General features: G+C 49.7%; 1 long non-coding RNA gene across 1 annotated transcript in view; it reads right to left on the reverse strand.

The window, feature by feature from the left end:
• The window catches only part of LOC134909421 (uncharacterized), a 152929-nt gene that overhangs the window by 93624 nt on the left and 32520 nt on the right, over positions 1 to 26785 (reverse strand). The window lies entirely within an intron of this gene.

Below are 26785 nucleotides of genomic sequence, written 5' to 3' on the forward strand. Positions count from 1 at the left end.
CTAGATGGGCCAGGTGTTTGTGTCGGCCACTTGTGTCGCTTAGCTTAGTCACACAGCGACCTTGGTGCACCTCTTTTTTTCTTTGCATCATGTGCTGTTTGGGGACTATTTTTTTGAAGTGCCATCCTGCCTGACACTGCAATGCCACTCCTAGATGGGCCAGGTGTTTGTGTCGGCCACTTGTGTCGCTTAGCTTAGTCACACAGCGACCTTGGTGCGCCTGTTTTTTTCTTTGCATCATGTGCTGTTTGGGGACTATTTTTTTGAAGTGCCATCCTGCCTGACACTGCAGTGCCACTCCTAGATGGGCCAGGTGTTTGTGTCGGCCACTTGTGTTGCTTAGCTTAGTCACACAGCGACCTTGGTGCGCCTCTTTTTTTCTTTGCATCATGTGCTGTTTGGGGACTATTTTTTTGAAGTGCCATCCTGCCTGACACTGCAGTGCCACTCCTAGATGGGCCAGGTGTTTGTGTCGGCCACTTGTGTCGCTTAGCTTAGTCACACAGCGACCTTGGTGCGCCTCTTTTTTTCTTTGCATCATGTGCTGTTTGGGGACTATTTTTTTGAAGTGCCATCCTGTCTGACACTGCAGTGCCACTCCTAGATGGGCCAGGTGTTTGTGTCGGCCACTTGTGTCGCTTAGCTTAGTCACACAGCGACCTTGGTGCACCTCTTTTTTTCTTTGCATCGTGTGCTGTTTGGGGACTATTTTTTTGAAGTGCCATCCTGCCTGACACTGCAGTGCCACTCCTAGTTGGGCCAGGTGTTTGTGTCGGCCACTTGTGTCGCTTAGCTTAGTCACACAGCGACCTTGGTGCGCCTCTTTTTTTCTTTGCATCATGTGTTGTTTGGGGACTATTTTTTTGAAGTGCCATCCTGTCTGACACTGCAGTGCCACTCCTAGATGGGCCAGGTGTTTGTGTCGGCCACTTGTGTCGCTTAGCTTAGTCACACAGCGGCCTTGGTGCACCTCTTTTTTTCTTTGTATCATGTGCTGTTTGGGGACTATTTTTTTTAAAGTGCCATCCTGCCTGACACTGCAATGCCACTCCTAGATGGGCCCGGTGTTTGTGTCGGCCACTTGTGTTACTTAGCTTAGTCACACAGCGACCTTGGTGCGCCTGTTTTTTTCTTTGCATCATGTGCTGTTTGGGGACTATTTTTTTGAAGTGCCATCCTGCCTGACACTGCAGTGCCACTCCTAGATGGGCCAGGTGTTTGTGTCGGCCACTTGTGTCGCTTAGCTTATTCACACAGCGACCTTGGTGCGCCTGTTTTTTTCTTTGCATCATGTGCTGTTTGGGGACTATTTTTTTGAAGTGCCATCCTGTCTGACACTGCAGTGCCACTCCTAGATGGGCCAGGTGTTTGTGTCGGCCACTTGTGTCGCTTAGCTTAGTCACACAGCGACTTTGGTGCGCCTCTTTTTTCTTTGCATCATGTGCTGTTTGGGGACTATTTTTTTGAAGTGCCATCCTGCCTGACACTGCAGTGCCACTCCTAGATGGGCCAGGTGTTTGTGTCGGCCACTTGTGTCGCTTAGTTTAGTCACACAGCGACCTTGGTGCGCCTCTTTTTTTCTTTGCATCATGTGCTGTTTGGGGACTATTTTTTTGAAGTGCCATCCTGTCTGACACTGCAGTGCCACTCCTAGATGGGCCAGGTGTTTGTGTCGGCCACTTGTGTCGCTTAGCTTAGTCACACAGCGACCTTGGTGTGCCTCTTTTTTTCTTTGCATCATGTGCTGTTTGGGGACTATTTTTTTGAAGTGCCATTCTGTCTGACACTGCAGTGCAACTCCTAGATGGGCCAGGTGTTTGTGTTGGCCACTTGTGTCTCTTAGCTTAGTCACACAGCGACCTTGGTGCGCCTCTTTTTTTCTTTGCATCATGTGCTGTTTGGGGGCTATTTTATTGAAGTGCCATCCTGTCTGATACTGCAGTGCCACTCCTAGATGGGCCATGTGTTTGTGTCGGCCACTTGTGTCGCTTAGCTTAGTCACACAGCGACCTTGGTGCGCCTCTTTTTTTCTTTGCATCATGTGCTGTTTGGGGACTATTTTTTTGAAGTGCCATCCTCCCTGACACTGCAGTGCCACTCCTAGATGGGCCAGGTGTTTGTGTCGGCCACTTGTGTCGCTTAGCTTAGTCACACAGCGACCTTGGTGCACCTCTTTTTTTCTTTGCATCATGTGCTGTTTGGGGACTATTTTTTTGAAGTGCCATCCTGCCTGACACTGCAATGCCACTCCTAGATGGGCCAGGTGTTTGTGTCGGCCACTTGTGTCGCTTAGCTTAGTCACACAGCGACCTTGGTGCGCCTGTTTTTTTCTTTGCATCATGTGCTGTTTGGGGACTATTTTTTTGAAGTGCCATCCTGCCTGACACTGCAGTGCCACTCCTAGATGGGCCAGGTGTTTGTGTCGGCCACTTGTGTCGCTTAGCTTAGTCACACAGCGACCTTGGTGCGCCTCTTTTTTTCTTTGCATCATGTGCTGTTTGGGGACTATTTTTTTGAAGTGCCATCCTGTCTGACACTGCAGTGCCACTCCTAGATGGGTCAGGTGTTTGTGTCGGCCACTTGTGTCGCTTAGCTTAGTCACACAGCGACCTTGGTGCGCCTCTTTTTTTCTTTGCATCATGTGTTGTTTGGGGACTATTTTTTTGAAGTGCCATCCTGTCTGACACTGCAGTGCCACTCCTAGATGGGCCAGGTGTTTGTGTCGGCCACTTGTGTCGCTTAGCTTAGTCACACAGCGGCCTTGGTGCACCTCTTTTTTTCTTTGTATCATGTGCTGTTTGGGGACTATTTTTTTTAAAGTGCCATCCTGCCTGACACTGCAATGCCACTCCTAGATGGGCCAGGTGTTTGTGTCGGCCACTTGTGTAACTTAGCTTAGTCACACAGCGACCTTGGTGCGCCTGTTTTTTTCTTTGCATCATGTGCTGTTTGGGGACTATTTTTTTGAAGTGCCATCCTGTCTGACACTGCAGTGCCACTCCTAGATGGGCCAGGTGTTTGTGTCGGCCACTTGTGTCGCTTAGCTTAGTCACACAGCGACCTTGGTGCGCCTTTTTTTTTCTTTGCATCATGTGCTGTTTGGGGACTATTTTATTGAAGTGCCATCCTGTCTGACACTGCAGTGCCACTCCTAGATGGGCCAGGTGTTTGTGTCGGCCACTTGTGCCGCTTAGCTTAGTCACACAGCGACCTTGGTGCGCCTCTTTTTTTCTTTGCATCATGTGCTGTTTGGGGACTATTTTTTTGAAGTGCCATCCTGCCTGACACTGCAGTGTCACTCCTAGATGGGCCAGGTGTTTGTGTCGGCCACTTGTGTCGCTTAGCTTAGTCACACAGCGACCTTGGTGCGCCTCTTTTTTTCTTTGCATCATGTGCTGTTTGGGGACTATTTTTTTGAAGTGCCATCCTGCCTGACACTGCAGTGCCACTCTTAGATGGGCCAGGTGTTTGTGTCGGCCACTTGTGCCGCTTAGCTTAGTCACACAGCGACCTTGGTGCGCCTGTTTTTTTCTTTGCATCATGTGCTGTTTGGGGACTATTTTTTTGAAGTGCCATCCTGTCTGACACTGCAGTGCCACTCCTAGATGGGCCAGGTGTTTGTGTCGGCCACTTGTGTCGCTTAGCTTAGTCACACAGCGACTTTGGTGCGCCTCTTTTTTCTTTGCATCATGTGCTGTTTGGGGACTATTTTTTTGAAGTGCCATCCTGCCTGACACTGCAGTGCCACTCCTAGATGGGCCAGGTGTTTGTGTCGGCCACTTGTGTCGCTTAGTTTAGTCACACAGCGACCTTGGTGCGCCTCTTTTTTTCTTTGCATCATGTGCTGTTTGGGGACTATTTTTTTGAAGTGCCATCCTGTCTGACACTGCAGTGCCACTCCTAGATGGGCCAGGTGTTTTTAGTCGGCCACTTGTGTCGCTTAGCTTAGTCACACAGCGACCTTGGTGTGCCTCTTTTTTTCTTTGCATCATGTGCTGTTTGGGGACTATTTTTTTGAAGTGCCATTCTGTCTGACACTGCAGTGCCACTCCTAGATGGGCCAGGTGTTTGTGTTGGCCACTTGTGTCGCTTAGCTTAGTCACACAGCGACCTTGGTGCGCCTCTTTTTTTCTTTGCATCATGTGTTGTTTGGGGACTATTTTTTTGAAGTGCCATCCTGTCTGACACTGCAGTGCCACTCCTAGATGGGCCAGGTGTTTGTGTCGGCCACTTGTGTCGCTTAGCTTAGTCACACAGCGGCCTTGGTGCGCCTCTTTTTTTCTTTGTATCATGTGCTGTTTGGGGACTATTTTTTTTAAAGTGCCATCCTGCCTGACACTGCAATGCCACTCCTAGATGGGCCAGGTGTTTGTGTCGGCCACTTGTGTAACTTAGCTTAGTCACACAGCGACCTTGGTGCGCCTGTTTTTTTCTTTGCATCATGTGCTGTTTGGGGACTATTTTTTTGAAGTGCCATCTTGTCTGACACTGCAGTGCCACTCCTAGATGGGCCAGGTGTTTGTGTCGGCCACTTGTGTCGCTTAGCTTAGTCACACAGCGACCTTGGTGCGCCTCTTTTTTTCTTTGCATCATGTGCTGTTTGGGGACTATTTTTTTGAAGTGCCATCCTGCCTGACACTGCAGTGCCAATCCTAGATGGGCCAGGTGTTTGTGTCGGCCACTTGTGTCGCTTAGCTTAGTCACACAGCGACCTTGGTGCGCCTCTTTTTTTCTTTGCATCATGTGCTGTTTGGGGACTATTTTTTTGAAGTGCCATCCTGCCTGACACTGCAGTGCCACTCCTAGATGGGCCAGGTGTTTGTGTCGGCCACTTGTGTCGCTTAGCTTAGTCACACAGCGACCTTGGTGCGCCTCTTTTTTTCTTTGCATCATGTGCTGTTTGGGGACTATTTTATTGAAGTGCCATCCTGTCTGACACTGCAGTGCCACTCCTAGATGGGCCAGGTGTTTGGGTCGGCCACTTGTGCCGCTTAGCTTAGTCACACAGCGACCTTGGTGCGCCTCTTTTTTTCTTTGCATCATGTGCTGTTTGGGGACTATTGTTTTGAAGTGCCATCCTGCCTGACACTGCAGTGTCACTCCTAGATGGGCCTGGTGTTTGTGTCGGCCACTTGTGTCGCTTAGCTTAGTCACACAGCGACCTTGGTGCGCCTCTTTTTTTCTTTGCATCATGTGCTGTTTGGGGACTATTTTTTTGAAGTGCCATCCTGCCTGACACTGCAGTGCCACTCCTAGATGGGCCAGGTGTTTGTGTCGGCCACTTGTGCCGCTTAGCTTAGTCACACAGCGACCTTGGTGCGCCTCTTTTTTTCTTTGCATCATGTGCTGTTTGGGGACTATTTTTTTGAAGTGCCATCCTGCCTGACACTGCAGTGTCACTCCTAGATGGGCCAGGTGTTTGTGTCGGCCACTTGTGTCGCTTAGCTTAGTCACACAGCGACCTTGGTGCGCCTCTTTTTTTCTTTGCATCATGTGCTGTTTGGGGACTATTTTTTTGAAATGCCATCCTGCCTGACACTGCAGTGCCACTCCTAGATGGGCCAGGTGTTTGTGTCGGCCACTTGTGTCGCTTAGCTTAGTCACACAGCGACCTTGGTGCGCCTCTTTTTTTCTTTGCATCATGTGCTGTTTGGGGACTATTTTTTTGAAATGCCATCCTGCCTGACACTGCAGTGCCACTCCTAGATGGGCCAGGTGTTTGTGTCGGCCACTTGTGTCGCTTAGCTTAGTCACACAGCGACCTTGGTGCGCCTCTTTTTTTCTTTGCATCATGTGCTGTTTGGGGACTATTTTTTTGAAGTGCCATCCTGCCTGACACTGCAGTGCCACTCCTAGATGGGTCTGGTGTTTGTGTCGGCCACTTGTGTCGCTTAGCTTAGTCCCACAGCGACCTTGGTGCACCTCTTTTTTTCTTTGCATCATGTGCTGTTTGGGGACTATTTTTTTGAAGTGCCATCCTGCCTGACACTGCAATGCCACTCCTAGATGGGCCAGGTGTTTGTGTCGGCCACTTGTGTCGCTTAGCTTAGTCACACAGCGACCTTGGTGCGCCTCTTTTTTTCTTTGCATCATGTGCTGTTTGGGGACTATTTTTTTGAAGTGCCATCCTGTCTGACACTGCAGTGCCACTCCTAGATGGGCCAGGTCTTTGTGTCGGCCACTTGTGTCGCTTAGCTTAGTCACACAGCGACCTTGGTGCACCTCTTTTTTTCTTTGCATCATGTGCTGTTTGGGGACTATTTTTTTGAAGCGCCATCCTGCCTGACACTGCAGTGCCACTCCTAGATGGGCCAGGTGTTTGTGTCGGCCACTTGTGTCGCTTAGCTTAGTCACACAGCGACCTTGGTGCGCCTCTTTTTTTCTTTGCATCATGTGCTGTTTGGGGACTATTTTTTTGAAGTGCCATCCTGCCTGACACTGCAGTGCCACTCCTAGATGGGCCAGGTGTTTGTGTCGGCCACTTGTGTCGCTTAGCTTAGTCACACAGCGACCTTGGTGCACCTCTTTTTTTCTTTGCATCATGTGCTGTTTGGGGACTATTTTTTTGAAGCGCCATCCTGCCTGACACTGCAGTGCCACTCCTAGATGGGCCAGGTGTTTGTGTCGGCCACTTGTTTCGCTTAGCTTAGTCACACAGCGACCTTGGTGCGCCTCTTTATTTCTTTGCATCATGTGCTGTTTGGGGACTATTTTTTTGAAGTGCCATCCTGTCTGACACTGCAGTGCCACCCCTAGATGGGCCAGGTGTTTGTGTCGGCCACTTGTGTCGCTTAGCTTAATCACACAGCGACCTTGATGCGGCTCTTTTTTTCTTTGCATCATGTGCTGTTTGGTGCCTATTTTTTTGAAGTGCCATCCTGCCTGACACTGCAGTGCCACTCCTAGATGGGCCAGGTGTTTGTGTCGGCCACATGTGTCGCTTAGCTTAGTCACACAGCGACCTTGGTGCGCCTCTTTTTTTCTTTGCATCATGTGCTGTTTGGGGACTATTTTTTTGAAGTGCCATCCTGCCTACCACTGCAGTGCCACTCCTAGATGGGCCAGGTGTTTGTATCGGCCACTTGTGTCGCTTAGCTTAGTCACACAGCGACCTTGGTGCGCCTGTTTTTTTCTTTGCATCATGTGCTGTTTGGGGACTATTTTTTTGAAGTGCCATCCTGTCTGACACTGCAGTGCCACTCCTAGATGGGCCAGGTGTTTGTGTCGGCCACTTGTGTCGCTTAGCTTAGTCACACAGCGACTTTGGTGCGCCTCTTTTTTCTTTGCATCATGTGCTGTTTGGGGACTATTTTTTTGAAGTGCCATCCTGCCTGACACTGCAGTGCCACTCCTAGATGGGCCAGGTGTTTGTGTCGGCCACTTGTGTCGCTTAGTTTAGTCACACAGCGACCTTGGTGCGCCTGTTTTTTTCTTTGCATCATGTGCTGTTTGGGGACTATTTTTTTGAAGTGCCATCCTGTCTGACACTACAGTGCCACTCCTAGATGGGCCAGGTGTTTGTGTCGGCCACTTGTGTCGCTTAGCTTAGTCACACAGCGACCTTGGTGTGCCTCTTATTTTCTTTGCATCATGTGCTGTTTGGGGACTATTTTTTTGAAGTGCCATTCTGTCTGACACTGCAGTGCCACTCCTAGATGGGCCAGGTGTTTGTGTTGGCCACTTGTGTCGCTTAGCTTAGTCACACAGCGACCTTGGTGCGCCTCTTTTTTCTTTGCATCATGTGCTGTTTGGGGACTATTTTTTTGAAGTGCCATCCTGCCTGACACTGCAGTGCCACTCCTAGATGGGCCAGGTGTTTGTGTCGGCCACTTGTGCCGCTTAGCTTAGTCACACAGCGACCTTGGTGCACCTCTTTTTTTCTTTGCATCATGTGCTGTTTGGGGACTATTTTTTTGAAGTGCCATCCTGCCTGACACTGCAGTGTCACTCCTAGATGGGCCAGGTGTTTGTGTCGGCCACTTGTGTCGCTTAGCTTAGTCACACAGCGACCTTGGTGCGCCTCTTTTTTTCTTTGCATCATGTGCTGTTTGGGGACTATTTTTTTGAAGTGCCATCCTGCCTGACACTGCAGTGCCACTCCTAGATGGGCCAGGTGTTTGTGTCGGCCACTTGTGCCGCTTAGCTTAGTCACACAGCGACCTTGGTGCGCCTCTTTTTTTCTTTGCATCATGTGCTGTTTGGGGACTATTTTTTTGAAGTGCCATCCTGCCTGACACTGCAGTGTCACTCCTAGATGGGCCAGGTGTTTGTGTCGGCCACTTGTGTCGCTTAGCTTAGTCACACAGCGACCTTGGTGCGCCTCTTTTTTTCTTTGCATCATGTGCTGTTTGGGGACTATTTTTTTGAAATGCCATCCTGCCTGACACTGCAGTGCCACTCCTAGATGGGCCAGGTGTTTGTGTCGGCCACTTGTGTCGCTTAGCTTAGTCACACAGCGACCTTGGTGCGCCTCTTTTTTTCTTTGCATCATGTGCTGTTTGGGGACTATTTTTTTGAAATGCCATCCTGCCTGACACTGCAGTACCACTCCTAGATGGGCCAGGTGTTTGTGTCGGCCACTTGTGTCGCTTAGCTTAGTCACACAGCGACCTTGGTGCGCCTCTTTTTTTCTTTGCATCATGTGCTGTTTGGGGACTATTTTTTTGAAATGCCATCCTGCCTGACACTGCAGTACCACTCCTAGATGGGCCAGGTGTTTGTGTCGGCCACTTGTGTCGCTTAGCTTAGTCACACAGCGACCTTGGTGCGCCTCATTTTTTCTTTGCATCATGTGCTGTTTGGGGACTATTTTTTTGAAGTGCCATCTTGTCTAATACTGCAGTGCCACTCCTAGATGGGCCAGGTGTTTGTGTCGGCCACTTGTGTCGCTTAGCTCAGTCACAAAGCGACCTTGGTGCGCCTCTTTTTTTCTTTGCATCATGTGCTGTTTGGGGACTATTTTTTTGAAGTGCCATCCTGCCTGACACTGCAGTGCCACTCCTAGATGGGTCTGGTGTTTGTGTCAGCCACTTGTGTCGCTTAGCTTAGTCACACAGCGACCTTGGTGCACCTCTTTTTTTCTTTGCATCATGTGCTGTTTGGGGACTATTTTTTTGAAGTGCCATCCTGTCTGATACTGCAGTGCCACTCCTAGATGGGCCATGTGTTTGTGTCGGCCACTTGTGTCGCTTAGCTTAGTCACACAGCGACCTTGGTGCGCCTCTTTTTTTCTTTGCATCATGTGCTGTTTGGGGACTATTTTTTTGAAGTGCCATCCTGCCTGACACTGCAGTGCCACTCCTAGATGGGCCAGGTGTTTGTGTCGGCCACTTGTGTCGCTTAGCTTAGTCACACAGCGACCTTGGTGCACCTCTTTTTTTCTTTGCATCATGTGCTGTTTGGGGACTATTTTTTTGAAGCGCCATCCTGCCTGACACTGCAGTGCCACTCCTAGATGGGCCAGGTGTTTGTGTCGGCCACTTGTGTCGCTTAGCTTAGTCACACAGCGACCTTGGTGCGCCTCTTTATTTCTTTGCATCAGGTGCTGTTTGGGGACTATTTTTTTGAAGTGCCATCCTGTCTGACACTGCAGTGCCACCCCTAGATGGGCCAGGTGTTTGTGTCGGCCACTTGTGTCGCTTAGCTTAATCACACAGCGACCTTGATGCGCCTCTTTTTTTCTTTGCATCATGTGCTGTTTGGTACCTATTTTTTTGAAGTGCCATCCTGCCTGACACTGCAGTGCCACTCCTAGATGGGCCAGGTGTTTGTGTCGGCCACATGTGTCGCTTAGCTTAGTCACACAGCGACCTTGGTGCACCTCTTTTTTTCTTTGCATGATGTGCTGTTTGGGGACTATTTTTTTGAAGTGCCATCCTGCCTGACACTGCAGTGCCACTCCTAGATGGGCCAGGTGTTTGTGTCGGCCACTTGTGTCGCTTAGCTTAGTCACACAGCGACCTTGGTGCGCCTTTTTTTTTCTTTGCATCATGTGCTGTTTGGGGACTATTTTTTTGAAGTGCCATCCTGTCTGATACTGCAGTGCCACTCCTAGATGGGCCAGGTGTTTGTGTCGGCCACTTGTGTCGCTTAGCTTAGTCACACAGCGACTTTGGTGCGCCTCTTTTTTCTTTGCATCATGTGCTGTTTGGGGACTATTTTTTTGAAGTGCCATCCTGCCTGACACTGCAGTGCCACTCCTAGATGGGCCAGGTGTTTGTGTCGGCCACTTGTGTCGCTTAGTTTAGTCACACAGCGACCTTGGTGCGCCTGTTTTTTTCTTTGCATCATGTGCTGTTTGGGGACTATTTTTTTGAAGTGCCATCCTGTCTGACACTACAGTGCCACTCCTAGATGGGCCAGGTGTTTGTGTCGGCCACTTGTGTCGCTTAGCTTAGTCACACAGCGACCTTGGTGTGCCTCTTTTTTTCTTTGCATCATGTGCTGTTTGGGGACTATTTTTTTGAAGTGCCATTCTGTCTGACACTGCAGTGCCACTCCTAGATGGGCCAGGTGTTTGTGTTGGCCACTTGTGTCGCTTAGCTTAGTCACACAGCGACCTTGGTGCGCCTCTTTTTTTCTTTGCATCATGTGCTGTTTGGGGACTATTTTTTTGAAGTGCCATCCTGCCTGACACTGCAGTGCCACTCCTAGATGGGCCAGGTGTTTGTGTCGGCCACTTGTGCCGCTTAGCTTAGTCACACAGCAACCTTGGTGCGCCTCTTTTTTTCTTTGCATCATGTGCTGTTTGGGACATTTTTTTTAAGTGCCATCCTGTCTGACACTGCAGTGCCACTCCTAGATGGGCCAGGTGTTTGTGTCGGCCACTTGTGTCGCTTAGCTTAGTCACACAGCGACCTTGGTGCGCCTCTTTTTTTCTTTGCATCATGAGCTGTTTGGGGACTATTTTTTTGAAGTGCCATTCTGTCTGACACTGCAGTGCCACTCCTAGATGGGCCAGGTGTTTGTGTTGGCCACTTGTGTCGCTTAGCTTAGTCACACAGCGACCTTGGTGCGCCTATTTTTTCTTTGCATCATGTGCTGTTTGGGGACTATTTTTTTGAAGTGCCATCCTGCCTGACACTGCAGTGCCACTCCCAGATGGGCCAGGTGTTTGTGTCGGCCACTTGTGTCGCTTAGCTTAGTCACACAGCGACCTTGGTGCGCCTCTTTTTTTCTTTGCATCACGTGCTGTTTGGGGACTATTTTTTTGAAGTGCCATCCTGTCTGATACTGCAGTGCCTCTCCTAGATGGGCCATGTGTTTGTGTCGGCCACTTGTGTCGCTTAGCTTAGTCACACAGCGACCTTGGTGCGCCTCTTTTTTTCTTTGCATCACGTGCTGTTTGGGGACTATTTTTTTGAAGTGCCATCCTGTCTGACACTGCAGTGCCACTCCTAGATGGGCCAGGTGTTTGTGTCGGCCACTTGTGTCGCTTAGCTTAGTCACACAGCGACCTTGGTGCGCCTCTTTTTTTCTTTGCATCATGTGCTGTTTGGGGACTATTTTTTTGAAGTGCCATCCTGCCTGACACTGCAGTGCCACTCCTAGATGGGCCAGGTGTTTGTGTTGGCCACTTGTGTCGCTTAGCTTAGTCACACAGCGACCTTGGTGCGCCTCTTTTTTTCTTTGCATCATGTGCTGTTTGGGGACTATTTCTTTGAAGTGCCATCCTGTCTGACACTGCAGTGCCACTCCTAGATGGGCCAGGTGTTTGTGTCGGCCACTTGTGTCGCTTAGCTTAGTCACACAGCGACCTTGGTGCGCCTCTTTTTTTCTTTGCATCATGTGCTGTTTGGGGACTATTTTTTTGAAGTGCTATCCTGCCTGACACTGCAGTGCCACTCCTAGATGGGCCAGGTGTTTGTGTCGGCCACTTGTGTCGCTTAGCTTAGTCACACAGCGACCTTGGTGCGCCTCTTTTTTTCTTTGCATCATGTGCTGTTTGGGGACTATTTTTTTGAAGTGCCATCCTGCCTGACACTGCAATGCCACTCCTAGATGGGCCAGGTGTTTGTGTCGGCCACTTGTGTCGCTTAGCTTAGTCACACAGCGACATTGGTGCGCCTCTTTTTTTCTTTGCATCATGTGCTGTTTGGGGACTATTTTTTTGAAGTGCCATCCTGCCTGACACTGCAGTGCCACTCCTAGATGGGCCAGGTGTTTGTGTCGGCCACTTGTGCCGCTTAGCTTAGTCACACAGCAACCTTGGTGCGCCTCTTTTTTTCTTTGCATCATGTGCTGTTTGGGACATTTTTTTTAAGTGCCATCCTGTCTGACACTGCAGTGCCACTCCTAGATGGGCCAGGTGTTTGTGTCGGCCACTTGTGTCGCTTAGCTTAGTCACACAGCGACCTTGGTGCGCCTCTTTTTTTCTTTGCATCATGAGCTGTTTGGGGACTATTTTTTTGAAGTGCCATTCTGTCTGACACTGCAGTGCCACTCCTAGATGGGCCAGGTGTTTGTGTTGGCCACTTGTGTCGCTTAGCTTAGTCACACAGCGACCTTGGTGCGCCTATTTTTTCTTTGCATCATGTGCTGTTTGGGGACTATTTTTTTGAAGTGCCATCCTGCCTGACACTGCAGTGCCACTCCCAGATGGGCCAGGTGTTTGTGTCGGCCACTTGTGTCGCTTAGCTTAGTCACACAGCGACCTTGGTGCACCTCTTTTTTTCTTTGCATCACGTGCTGTTTGGGGACTATTTTTTTGAAGTGCCATCCTGTCTGATACTGCAGTGCCTCTCCTAGATGGGCCATGTGTTTGTGTCGGCCACTTGTGTCGCTTAGCTTAGTCACACAGCGACCTTGGTGCGCCTCTTTTTTTCTTTGCATCACGTGCTGTTTGGGGACTATTTTTTTGAAGTGCCATCCTGTCTGACACTGCAGTGCCACTCCTAGATGGGCCAGGTGTTTGTGTCGGCCACTTGTGTCGCTTAGCTTAGTCACACAGCGACCTTGGTGCGCCTCTTTTTTTCTTTGCATCATGTGCTGTTTGGGGACTATTTTTTTGAAGTGCCATCCTGCCTGACACTGCAGTGCCACTCCTAGATGGGCCAGGTGTTTGTGTTGGCCACTTGTGTCGCTTAGCTTAGTCACACAGCGACCTTGGTGCGCCTCTTTTTTTCTTTGCATCATGTGCTGTTTGGGGACTATTTCTTTGAAGTGCCATCCTGTCTGACACTGCAGTGCCACTCCTAGATGGGCCAGGTGTTTGTGTCGGCCACTTGTGTCGCTTAGCTTAGTCACACAGCGACCTTGGTGCGCCTCTTTTTTTCTTTGCATCATGTGCTGTTTGGGGACTATTTTTTTGAAGTGCTATCCTGCCTGACACTGCAGTGCCACTCCTAGATGGGCCAGGTGTTTGTGTCGGCCACTTGTGTCGCTTAGCTTAGTCACACAGCGACCTTGGTGCGCCTCTTTTTTTCTTTGCATCATGTGCTGTTTGGGGACTATTTTTTTGAAGTGCCATCCTGCCTGACACTGCAATGCCACTCCTAGATGGGCCAGGTGTTTGTGTCGGCCACTTGTGTCGCTTAGCTTAGTCACACAGCGACATTGGTGCGCCTCTTTTTTTCTTTGCATCATGTTCTGTTTGGGGACTATTTTTTTGAAGTGCCATCCTGTCTGACACTGCAGTGCCACTCCTAGATGGGCCAGGTGTTAGTGTCGGCCACTTGTGTCGCTTAGCTTAGTCACACAGCGACCTTGGTGCGCCTCTTTTTTTCTTTGCATCATGTGCTGTTTGGGGACTAGTTTTATGAAGTGCCATCCTGCCTGACACTGCAGTGCCACTCCTAGATGGACCAGGTGTTTGTGTCAGCCACTTGTGTCGCTTAGCTTAGTCACACAGCGACCTTGGTGCGCCTCTTTTTTTCTTTGCATCATGTGCTGTTTGGGGACTATTTTTTTGAAGTGCCATCCTGCCTGACACTGCAGTGCCACTCCTAGATGGGCCAGGTGTTTGTGTCGGCCACTTGTGTCGCTTAGCTTAGTCACACAGCGACCTTGGTGCGCCTCTTTTTTTCTTTGCATCATGTGCTGTTTGGGGACTATTTTTTTGAAGTGCTATCCTGCCTGACACTGCAGTGCCACTCCTAGATTGGCCAGGTGTTTGTGTCGGCCACTTGTGTCGCTTAGCTTAGTCACACAGCGACCTTGGTGCGCCTCTTTTTTTCTTTGCATCATGTGCTGTTTGGGGACTATTTTTTTGAAGTGCCATCCTACCTGACACTGCAATGCCACTCCCAGATGGGCCAGGTGTTTGTGTCGGCTACTTGTGTCGCTTAGCTTAGTCACACAGCGACCTTGGTGCGCCTCTTTTTTTCTTTGCATCATGTGCTGTTTGGGGACTAGTTTTATGAAGTGCCATCCTGCCTGACACGGCAGTGCCACTCCTAGATGGGCCAGGTGTTTGTGTCGGCCACTTGTGTTGCTTAGCTTAGTCACACAGCGACCTTGGTGCGCCTCTTTTTTTCTTTGCATCATGTGCTGTTTGGGGACTATTTTTTTGAAGTGCCATCCTGCCTGACACTGCAGTGCCACTCCTAGATGGGCCAGGTGTTTGTGTCAGCCACTTGTGTCGCTTAGCTTAGTCACACAGCGACCTTGGTGCGCCTCATTTTTTCTTTGCATCATGTGCTGTTTGGGGACTATTTTTTTGAAGTGCTATCCTGCCTGACACTGCAGTGCCACTCCTAGATGGGCCAGGTGTTTGTGTCGGCCACTTGTGTCGCTTAGCTTAGTCACACAGCGACCTTGGTGCGCCTGTTTTTTTCTTTGCATCATGTGCTGTTTGGGGACTATTTTTTTGAAGTGCCATCCTGTCTGACACTGCAGTGCCACTCCTAGATGGGCCAGGTGTTTGTGTCGGCCACTTGTGTCGCTTAGCTTAGTCACACAGCGACCTTGGTGCGCCTCTTTTTTTCTTTGCATCATGTGCTGTTTGGGGACTATTTTTTTGAAGTGCCATCCTGCCTGACACTGCAGTGCCACTCCTAGATGGGCCAGGTGTTTGTGTCGGCCACTTGTGCCGCTTAGCTTAGTCACACAGCAACCTTGGTGCGCCTCTTTTTTTCTTTGCATCATGTGCTGTTTGGGGACATTTTTTTGAAGTGCCATCCTGTCTGAAACTGCAGTGCCACTCTTAGATGGGCCAGGTGTTTGTGTCGGCCACTTGTGTCGCTTAGCTTAGTCACACAGCGACCTTGGTGCGCCTCTTTTTTTCTTTGCATTATGTGCTGTTTGGGGACTATTTTTTTGAAGTGCCATCCTGCCTGACACTGCAGTGCCACTCCTAGATGGGCCAGGTGTTTGTGTCGGCCACTTGTGCCGCTTAGCTTAGTCACACAGCAACCTTGGTGCGCCTCTTTTTTTCTTTGCATCATGTGCTGTTTGGGACATTTTTTTGAAGTGCCATCCTGTCTGACACTGCAGTGCCACTCCTAGATGGGCCAGGTGTTTGTGTCGGCCACTTGTGTCGCTTAGCTTAGTCACACAGCGACCTTGGTGCGCCTCTTTTTTTCTTTGCATCATGAGCTGTTTGAGGACTATTTTTTTGAAGTGCCATTCTGTCTGACACTGCAGTGCCACTCCTAGATGGGCCAGGTGTTTGTGTTGGCCACTTGTGTCGCTTAGCTTAGTCACACAGCGACCTTGGTGCGCCTATTTTTTCTTTGCATCATGTGCTGTTTGGGGACTATTTTTTTGAAGTGCCATCCTGCCTGACACTGCAGTGCCACTCCCAGATGGGCCAGGTGTTTGTGTCGGCCACTTGTGTCGCTTAGCTTAGTCACACAGCGACCTTGGTGCGCCTCTTTTTTTCTTTGCATCACGTGCTGTTTGGGGACTATTTTTTTGAAGTGCCATCCTGTCTGATACTGCAGTGCCACTCCTAGATGGGCCATGTGTTTGTGTCGGCCACTTGTGTCGCTTAGCTTAGTCACACAGCGACCTTGGTGCGCCTCTTTTTTTCTTTGCATCACGTGCTGTTTGGGGACTATTTTTTTGAAGTACCATCCTGTCTGACACTGCAGTGCCACTCCTAGATGGGCCAGGTGTTTGTGTCGGCCACTTGTGTCGCTTAGCTTAGTCACACAGCGACCTTGGTGCGCCTATTTTTTCTTTGCATCATGTGCTGTTTGGGGACTATTTTTTTGAAGTGCCATCCTGCCTGACACTGCAGTGCCACTCCCAGATGGGCCAGGTGTTTGTGTCGGCCACTTGTGTCGCTTAGCTTAGTCACACAGCGACCTTGGTGCGCCTCTTTTTTTCTTTGCATCACGTGCTGTTTGGGGACTATTTTTTTGAAGTGCCATCCTGTCTGATACTGCAGTGCCTCTCCTAGATGGGCCATGTGTTTGTGTCGGCCACTTGTGTCGCTTAGCTTAGTCACACAGCGACCTTGGTGCGCCTCTTTTTTTCTTTGCATCACGTGCTGTTTGGGGACTATTTTTTTGAAGTGCCATCCTGTCTGACACTGCAGTGCCACTCCTAGATGGGCCAGGTGTTTGTGTCGGCCACTTGTGTCGCTTAGCTTAGTCACACAGCGACCTTGGTGCGCCTCTTTTTTTCTTTGCATCATGTGCTGTTTGGGGACTATTTTTTTGAAGTGCCATCCTGCCTGACACTGCAGTGCCACTCCTAGATGGGCCAGGTGTTTGTGTTGGCCACTTGTGTCGCTTAGCTTAGTCACACAGCGACCTTGGTGCGCCTCTTTTTTTCTTTGCATCATGTGCTGTTTGGGGACTATTTCTTTGAAGTGCCATCCTGTCTGACACTGCAGTGCCACTCCTAGATGGGCCAGGTGTTTGTGTCGGCCACTTGTGTCGCTTAGCTTAGTCACACAGCGACCTTGGTGCGCCTCTTTTTTTCTTTGCATCATGTGCTGTTTGGGGACTATTTTTTTGAAGTGCTATCCTGCCTGACACTGCAGTGCCACTCCTAGATGGGCCAGGTGTTTGTGTCGGCCACTTGTGTCGCTTAGCTTAGTCACACAGCGACCTTGGTGCGCCTCTTTTTTTCTTTGCATCATGTGCTGTTTGGGGACTATTTTTTTGAAGTGCCATCCTGCCTGACACTGCAATGCCACTCCTAGATGGGCCAGGTGTTTGTGTCGGCCACTTGTGTCGCTTAGCTTAGTCACACAGCGACATTGGTGCGCCTCTTTTTTTCTTTGCATCATGTGCTGTTTGGGGACTATTTTTTTGAAGTGCCATCCTGCCTGACACTGCAGTGCCACTCCTAGATGGGCCAGGTGTTTGTGTCGGCCACTTGTGCCGCTTAGCTTAGTCACACAGCAACCTTGGTGCGCCTCTTTTTTTCTTTGCATCATGTGCTGTTTGGGACATTTTTTTTAAGTGCCATCCTGTCTGACACTGCAGTGCCACTCCTAGATGGGCCAGGTGTTTGTGTCGGCCACTTGTGTCGCTTAGCTTAGTCACACAGCGACCTTGGTGCGCCTCTTTTTTTCTTTGCATCATGAGCTGTTTGGGGACTATTTTTTTGAAGTGCCATTCTGTCTGACACTGCAGTGCCACTCCTAGATGGGCCAGGTGTTTGTGTTGGCCACTTGTGTCGCTTAGCTTAGTCACACAGCGACCTTGGTGCGCCTATTTTTTCTTTGCATCATGTGCTGTTTGGGGACTATTTTTTTGAAGTGCCATCCTGCCTGACACTGCAGTGCCACTCCCAGATGGGCCAGGTGTTTGTGTCGGCCACTTGTGTCGCTTAGCTTAGTCACACAGCGACCTTGGTGCACCTCTTTTTTTCTTTGCATCACGTGCTGTTTGGGGACTATTTTTTTGAAGTGCCATCCTGTCTGATACTGCAGTGCCTCTCCTAGATGGGCCATGTGTTTGTGTCGGCCACTTGTGTCGCTTAGCTTAGTCACACAGCGACCTTGGTGCGCCTCTTTTTTTCTTTGCATCACGTGCTGTTTGGGGACTATTTTTTTGAAGTGCCATCCTGTCTGACACTGCAGTGCCACTCCTAGATGGGCCAGGTGTTTGTGTCGGCCACTTGTGTCGCTTAGCTTAGTCACACAGCGACCTTGGTGCGCCTCTTTTTTTCTTTGCATCATGTGCTGTTTGGGGACTATTTTTTTGAAGTGCCATCCTGCCTGACACTGCAGTGCCACTCCTAGATGGGCCAGGTGTTTGTGTTGGCCACTTGTGTCGCTTAGCTTAGTCACACAGCGACCTTGGTGCGCCTCTTTTTTTCTTTGCATCATGTGCTGTTTGGGGACTATTTCTTTGAAGTGCCATCCTGTCTGACACTGCAGTGCCACTCCTAGATGGGCCAGGTGTTTGTGTCGGCCACTTGTGTCGCTTAGCTTAGTCACACAGCGACCTTGGTGCGCCTCTTTTTTTCTTTGCATCATGTGCTGTTTGGGGACTATTTTTTTGAAGTGCTATCCTGCCTGACACTGCAGTGCCACTCCTAGATGGGCCAGGTGTTTGTGTCGGCCACTTGTGTCGCTTAGCTTAGTCACACAGCGACCTTGGTGCGCCTCTTTTTTTCTTTGCATCATGTGCTGTTTGGGGACTATTTTTTTGAAGTGCCATCCTGCCTGACACTGCAATGCCACTCCTAGATGGGCCAGGTGTTTGTGTCGGCCACTTGTGTCGCTTAGCTTAGTCACACAGCGACATTGGTGCGCCTCTTTTTTTCTTTGCATCATGTTCTGTTTGGGGACTATTTTTTTGAAGTGCCATCCTGTCTGACACTGCAGTGCCACTCCTAGATGGGCCAGGTGTTAGTGTCGGCCACTTGTGTCGCTTAGCTTAGTCACACAGCGACCTTGGTGCGCCTCTTTTTTTCTTTGCATCATGTGCTGTTTGGGGACTAGTTTTATGAAGTGCCATCCTGCCTGACACTGCAGTGCCACTCCTAGATGGACCAGGTGTTTGTGTCAGCCACTTGTGTCGCTTAGCTTAGTCACACAGCGACCTTGGTGCGCCTCTTTTTTTCTTTGCATCATGTGCTGTTTGGGGACTATTTTTTTGAAGTGCCATCCTGCCTGACACTGCAGTGCCACTCCTAGATGGGCCAGGTGTTTGTGTCGGCCACTTGTGTCGCTTAGCTTAGTCACACAGCGACCTTGGTGCGCCTCTTTTTTTCTTTGCATCATGTGCTGTTTGGGGACTATTTTTTTGAAGTGCTATCCTGCCTGACACTGCAGTGCCACTCCTAGATTGGCCAGGTGTTTGTGTCGGCCACTTGTGTCGCTTAGCTTAGTCACACAGCGACCTTGGTGCGCCTCTTTTTTTCTTTGCATCATGTGCTGTTTGGGGACTATTTTTTTGAAGTGCCATCCTACCTGACACTGCAATGCCACTCCCAGATGGGCCAGGTGTTTGTGTCGGCTACTTGTGTCGCTTAGCTTAGTCACACAGCGACCTTGGTGCGCCTCTTTTTTTCTTTGCATCATGTGCTGTTTGGGGACTAGTTTTATAAAGTGCCATCCTGCCTGACACGGCAGTGCCACTCCTAGATGGGCCAGGTGTTTGTGTCGGCCACTTGTGTTGCTTAGCTTAGTCACACAGCGACCTTGGTGCGCCTCTTTTTTTCTTTGCATCATGTGCTGTTTGGGGACTATTTTTTTGAAGTGCCATCCTGCCTGACACTGCAGTGCCACTCCTAGATGGGCCAGGTGTTTGTGTCAGCCACTTGTGTCGCTTAGCTTAGTCACACAGCGACCTTGGTGCGCCTCATTTTTTCTTTGCATCATGTGCTGTTTGGGGACTATTTTTTTGAAGTGCTATCCTGCCTGACACTGCAGTGCCACTCCTAGATGGGCCAGGTGTTTGTGTCGGCCACTTGTGTCGCTTAGCTTAGTCACACAGCGACCTTGGTGCGCCTGTTTTTTTCTTTGCATCATGTGCTGTTTGGGGACTATTTTTTTGAAGTGCCATCCTGTCTGACACTGCAGTGCCACTCCTAGATGGGCCAGGTGTTTGTGTCGGCCACTTGTGTCGCTTAGCTTAGTCACACAGCGACCTTGGTGCGCCTCTTTTTTTCTTTGCATCATGTGCTGTTTGGGGACTATTTTTTTGAAGTGCCATCCTGCCTGACACTGCAGTGCCACTCCTAGATGGGCCAGGTGTTTGTGTCGGCCACTTGTGCCGCTTAGCTTAGTCACACAGCAACCTTGGTGCGCCTCTTTTTTTCTTTGCATCATGTGCTGTTTGGGGACATTTTTTTGAAGTGCCATCCTGTCTGAAACTGCAGTGCCACTCTTAGATGGGCCAGGTGTTTGTGTCGGCCACTTGTGTCGCTTAGCTTAGTCACACAGCGACCTTGGTGCGCCTCTTTTTTTCTTTGCATTATGTGCTGTTTGGGGACTATTTTTTTGAAGTGCCATCCTGCCTGACACTGCAGTGCCACTCCTAGATGGGCCAGGTGTTTGTGTCGGCCACTTGTGCCGCTTAGCTTAGTCACACAGCAACCTTGGTGCGCCTCTTTTTTTCTTTGCATCATGTGCTGTTTGGGACATTTTTTTGAAGTGCCATCCTGTCTGACACTGCAGTGCCACTCCTAGATGGGCCAGGTGTTTGTGTCGGCCACTTGTGTCGCTTAGCTTAGTCACACAGCGACCTTGGTGCGCCTCTTTTTTTCTTTGCATCATGAGCTGTTTGAGGACTATTTTTTTGAAGTGCCATTCTGTCTGACACTGCAGTGCCACTCCTAGATGGGCCAGGTGTTTGTGTTGGCCACTTGTGTCGCTTAGCTTAGTCACACAGCGACCTTGGTGCGCCTATTTTTTCTTTGCATCATGTGCTGTTTGGGGACTATTTTTTTGAAGTGCCATCCTGCCTGACACTGCAGTGCCACTCCCAGATGGGCCAGGTGTTTGTGTCGGCCACTTGTGTCGCTTAGCTTAGTCACACAGCGACCTTGGTGCGCCTCTTTTTTTCTTTGCATCACGTGCTGTTTGGGGACTATTTTTTTGAAGTGCCATCCTGTCTGATACTGCAGTGCCACTCCTAGATGGGCCATGTGTTTGTGTCGGCCACTTGTGTCGCTTAGCTTAGTCACACAGCGACCTTGGTGCGCCTCTTTTTTTCTTTGCATCACGTGCTGTTTGGGGACTATTTTTTTGAAGTACCATCCTGTCTGACACTGCAGTGCCACTCCTAGATGGGCCAGGTGTTTGTGTCGGCCACTTGTGTCGCTTAGCTTAGTCACACAGCGACCTTGGTGCGCCTCTTTTTTTCTTTGCATCATGTGCTGTTTGGGGACTATTTTTTTGAAGTGCCATCCTGCCTGACACTGCAGTGCCACTCCTAGATGGGCCAGGTGTTTGTGTCGGCCACTTGTGTCGCTTAGCTTAGTCACACAGCGACCTTGGTGCGCCTCTTTTTTTCTTTGCATCATGTGCTGTTTGGGGACTATTTCTTTGAAGTGCCATCCTGTCTGACACTGCAGTGCCACTCCTAGATGGGCCAGGTGTTTGTGTCGGCCACTTGTGTCGCTTAGCTTAGTCACACAGCGACCTTGGTGCGCCTCTTTTTTTCTTTGCATCATGTGCTGTTTGGGGACTATTTTTTTGAAGTGCTATCCTGCCTGACACTGCAGTGCCACTCCTAGATGGGCCAGGTGTTTGTGTCGGCCACTTGTGTCGCTTAGCTTAGTCACACAGCGACCTTGGTGCGCCTCTTTTTTTCTTTGCATCATGTGCTGTTTGGGGGCTATTTTTTTGAAGTGCCATCCTGTCTGACACTGCAATGCCACTCCTAGATGGGCCAGGTGTTTGTGTCGGCCACTTGTGTCGCTTAGCTTAGTCACACAGCGACATTGGTGCGCCTCTTTTTTTCTTTGCATCATGTTCTGTTTGGGGACTATTTTTTTGAAGTGCCATCCTGTCTGACACTGCAGTGCCACTCCTAGATGGGCCAGGTGTTAGTGTCGGCCACTTGTGTCGCTTAGCTTAGTCACACAGCGACCTTGGTGCGCCTCTTTTTTTCTTTGCATCATGTGCTGTTTGGGGACTAGTTTTATGAAGTGCCATCCTGCCTGACACTGCAGTGCCACTCCTAGATGGACCAGGTGTTTGTGTCAGCCACTTGTGTCTGTCACGATCCGGGTATCTGGACGCCATTTCTTACCCATCAGATGCCTCCTAAGGCTGGCTCAGCGCTCCAGGACCGGATCCCATCTGTTATCCTGATGTGTACATTCCTGTATCCTCTCCTGTCACTCTGGGACGCTGTCACAGTAAACGCCATATTACACCTGGCATGGCGTCTCCCGCGGCCTCCGCCGCCGTCCCTGAACTTCTGCATGCAGAGTGTCTGAGTGGCGATTACGTCAGCCGCGGCCTCCGCTGTGTCCGCGTGGTTGGATGTGCATCTGTCAGCCTGGCGCCTCCTGTCTCCGGTGGCCGGCGCCGCCATTACTGTTTTCATTTCCACATGGATTACAAACCAAACTTCCCTCCAAGTGTCTGCATGGGCGCAGCCATCTTGGATTCTGTCAGCTGATCATTTCCACCAATCTGTTCTCAGTATTGATAATCTGCATAATTGCCTAGCCAATCCCTTCCTTGCTGCAGGTATAAATACACTGTGCCTGAGCAAGGAAGGCGTCAGTGCTTTGGTTGTCAAACCTAGTTCCTGTTTGTCTCTCTCCTGTGATTGTCTTCCAGGTTCCAGCTCCTGTCTCAAGACTTCCACCATAGAGACCCGCACCAGCATTCCACCTGCGGTGTAGCCTGACTCTCCAATCCATTGTGGATTCATCTGTTTCCAGCTACAACATTACCTGCTTCCAGCTCAGCTTCCAGCAGAGTACAGCTTCCCTTAAAGGGCCGGTGTCCTTTCTACACTTTACCACTCTCCACCGGTATTATTATTTCTCCGCTCTCAAGTTCTACATTTCAGTTCATATTTCATCGCTCCCAAGTTCATTTATTATTTGACTGGTTTCAGCCAGTATCCACTCCGTGCTAACAACAGTCTGGTTCCAGCCAGTATCCACAGCAGCTGTTTTATCTTCAGCAACCCAGCTTTTCCTGGAACACCAGCTGGCACAATCCTGGGTTATCTCCATTGCTACAGTCGGGCCTGGTAAGGACTTTCCATCTAGAAGATCATAAGAACTATCTCACACTACCAGTGCCCTGTGGCTCCTGCCATCCTGTAGTACCCAGGAACTGTATTTATTCTTTGCTGACTTTTACGTTTTCTTTTACTGCTGCTGTGTTGCGGAGTTGTCATAATAAACATCATTGACTTTTTATCCAAGTTGTCGTGGTCACGCCTTCGGGCAGTTATTATTCATGTTACTTACATGTCCAGGGGTCTGATACAACCTCCCAGGTTCCGGTACATCTCAGCCCCTACAACTGAGGCTGCCTTCCGTCAGCTCAGGCCCTCAGTTGTGACAGTAAGCACTGACCTAATGAATCCAGCCGGAGACCAGGATCAAGCGGCCAGGCCGATGCAAGAACTGGCAGCCCGACTAGAACATCAGGAGGCTGCACAGGGCCACATCATCCGCTGTCTCCAGGATCTCTCTACTCGGCTGGATGGGATTCAGACAACTCTCCGTGGATCAGGCGCGTCTGGTGCGTCAACCACAGTGACTCCAGCTATAACCCCACCCACCTTACCCATTTCTGCTCCACGTCTTCATCTTCCAACGCCAGCAAAATTTGACGGATCTCCAAGATTTTGCAGGGGATTTCTCAACCAGTGTGAGATTCAGTTTGAGCTACAACCTGGCAATTTTCCCAGTGACCGTACAAAAATTGCCTACATTATTTCTCTTCTCAGTGGCTCAGCCCTTGATTGGGCATCACCGTTATGGGAGAGGTCCGACACCCTGCTATCTTCCTACACTGCCTTCGTGTCAACATTCAGGCGCATCTTCGACGAGCCAGGCCGGGTAACCTCAGCTTCATCCGAGATTCTCCGTTTACGCCAGGGGTCACGTACTGTAGGACAATATCTGATACAGTTCCAGATCCTGGCATCCGAACTGGCATGGAACGACGAGGCCCTGTATGCTGCATTCTGGCATGGCTTATCTGAGCGTATTAAAGATGAGTTAGCTACCAGAGACTTACCTTCTAAGTTAGATGAGCTAATCTCACTCTGCACGAAAGTTGATTTACGTTTCAGAGAGAGAGCAACTGAGCGTGGAAGATCATCTGCTCCAAAATCTTCTGCTCCTCCTCCTCGTCAACTGTCACCATCTAAAGATGAGCCCATGCAACTTGGCCGTTCCCGTTTAACTCCTGCTGAGCGCCGAAGACGTCTCTCCGAGTTTCTCTGTCTCTATTGTGCAGCTCCGTCTCACACCATTAATGCCTGTCCCAAACGTCCGGGAAACTCCAAATCCTAGCTCGCCAAGGAGAGGGCCGGCTAGGAGTAATGATCTCCTCTCCATCTCCTCAAGATTGTAATCTCCCAGTCTCGCTTCAAGTTGCTCAACGTTATCGGAACGTCATTGCCCTCCTTGATTCCGGAGCAGCTGGGAACTTTATTACCGAAGCCTATGTTAAACGGTGGTCCCTACCCACCGAGAGACTTCCTTCGTCCATTTCTTTAACTGCCGTGGATGGCAGCAAAATTTTTGATGCAGTTATTTCTTTAAGGACTCTACCAGTTCGTCTGAGAGTGGGAGTTCTTCATTCCGAACTTATTTCTTTTTTAGTGATTCCAAGAGCCACACATCCTGTGGTCCTGGGCCTTCCATGGCTCCGTCTTCACAATCCTACAATTGATTGGACGACTACGCAAATCCTGGCATGGGGTTCCTCCTGTGCTGAGACATGTTTGTTTAAAGTATTGCCTGTCTGTTCTTCCTCCCCCAGGTCGTCTGATGTTCCACCTCCTCCATATCAAGATTTCACGGATGTGTTCAGTAAAGCTTCTGCTGATATCCTTCCTCCTCATAGAGAATGGGACTGTCCGATTGATCTCGTTCCAGGGAAGGTTCCACCTCGAGGCCGAACTTATCCGTTGTCTCTGCCTGAGACGCATTCTATGGAGGAATATATTAAAGAGAACCTAGCAAAGGGGTTCATTCGACCTTCTTCTTCTCCAGCCGGCGCAGGCTTCTTTTTTTGTAAAAAAGAAAGATGGTGGTCTGCGGCCGTGCATCGACTACAGAGGTTTGAACGACATTACCATCAAGAACCGTTATCCTTTACCCCTGATTACTGAGCTCTTTGACAGAGTTAGCGGAGCTACCATCTTTACAAAGCTGGACTTGCGAGGTGCATACAATCTCATCCGGATCCGTGAGGGTGACGAGTGGAAGACCGCCTTTAACACCCGTGACGGACATTATGAGTACCTCGTCATGCCCTTCGGATTGAGCAATGCTCCAGCTGTCTTCCAGCATTTTGTCAATGAGATCTTCAGAGACATTCTATACCGTCATGTCGTGGTCTATCTAGACGATATCCTCATTTTTGCCAACGATTTAGAGGAACATCGTTTTTGGGTTAAAGAGGTTCTGTCCCGTCTCCGTGTCAATCATCTCTATTGCAAATTAGAAAAATGCGTCTTTGAAGTCAAGTCCATTCCGTTTCTAGGGTACATTGTGTCCGGTTCCGGACTAGAGATGGATCCTGAGAAACTACAAGCAATCCAAAATTGGCCGGTACCCTTAACCCTCAAAGGGGTCCAGAGGTTCTTAGGGTTCGCCAACTATTACCGAAAGTTTATACGAGACTTTTCCACCATTGTGGCGCCTATTACTGCTTTCACTAAGAAGGGTGCTAACCCGTCCAAGTGGTCTGAAGAAGCCATGCAAGCATTTCATCTTTTAAAACAAAGGTTCATCTCTGCGCCTGTTCTGAAACAGCCTGACATCGACTCTCCTTTCATCTTAGAGGTGGATGCCTCCTCCGTTGGAGTAGGAGCGGTGTTATCTCAGAGGGCTAAAGATGGCCATTTACACCCTTGCAGTTTCTTCTCCCGGAAGTTCTCCCCAGCTGAGCGCAACTATGCCATTGGCGACCAGGAGTTGCTAGCCATCAAGCTCGCTCTAGAAGAGTGGAGGTATCTGTTGGAGGGAGCTTCTCATTCAATCACCATACTTACAGACCACAAGAACCTTTTATACCTGAAGGGCGCACAATGTCTCAACCCTCGTCAGGCCAGATGGGCACTTTTCTTTTCCAGGTTCGACTTTAAACTCCAGTTCTGTCCGGGCTCTCAGAATCGCAAGGCCGATGCCCTTTCCCGCTCATGGGAGCAAGAAAATGAGTCAGAGTCTTCAGACAAGCATCCTATTATAAATCCGTTGGCATTCTCCACGGTAGGGATGGACTCTACGCCCCCATCAGGGAAAGGTTTTGTGAAGCCGATGCTAAGGAAGAAGCTCATGCATTGGGCCCATGCTTCCCGTTTTGCCGGACATACAGGTATCCAAAAAACCCTGGAGTTTATCTCTAGGTCCTATTGGTGGCTAACTCTGAAAAAGGACGTCTTGGAGTTTATTGCATCTTGCCCAAAGTGTGCCCAACATAAAGTATCCCGCCAGTCGCCTGCGGGGCAACTGGTTCCACTATCCGTTCCCCGTCGACCATGGACCCACTTGTCGATGGATTTCATTACAGACTTACCCATGTGCAACAAGTTCAATACCATCTGGGTGGTAGTTGACCGGTTCACCAAGATGGCACACTTTATTCCTCTCACCGGTCTTCCGTCAGCTTCCAAGTTGGCTCAAGTATTCATACAAGAGATCTTCCGACTCCACGGTCTTCCTGAAGAAATTATCTCAGATCGAGGAGTTCAATTCACAGCCAAATTCTGGCGAAGTTTATGTCAAG

The sequence above is a fragment of the Pseudophryne corroboree genome, chromosome 1, assembly GCF_028390025.1.
Source record: "Pseudophryne corroboree isolate aPseCor3 chromosome 1, aPseCor3.hap2, whole genome shotgun sequence".
Classification (NCBI taxonomy): Eukaryota; Metazoa; Chordata; class Amphibia; order Anura; family Myobatrachidae; genus Pseudophryne; species Pseudophryne corroboree.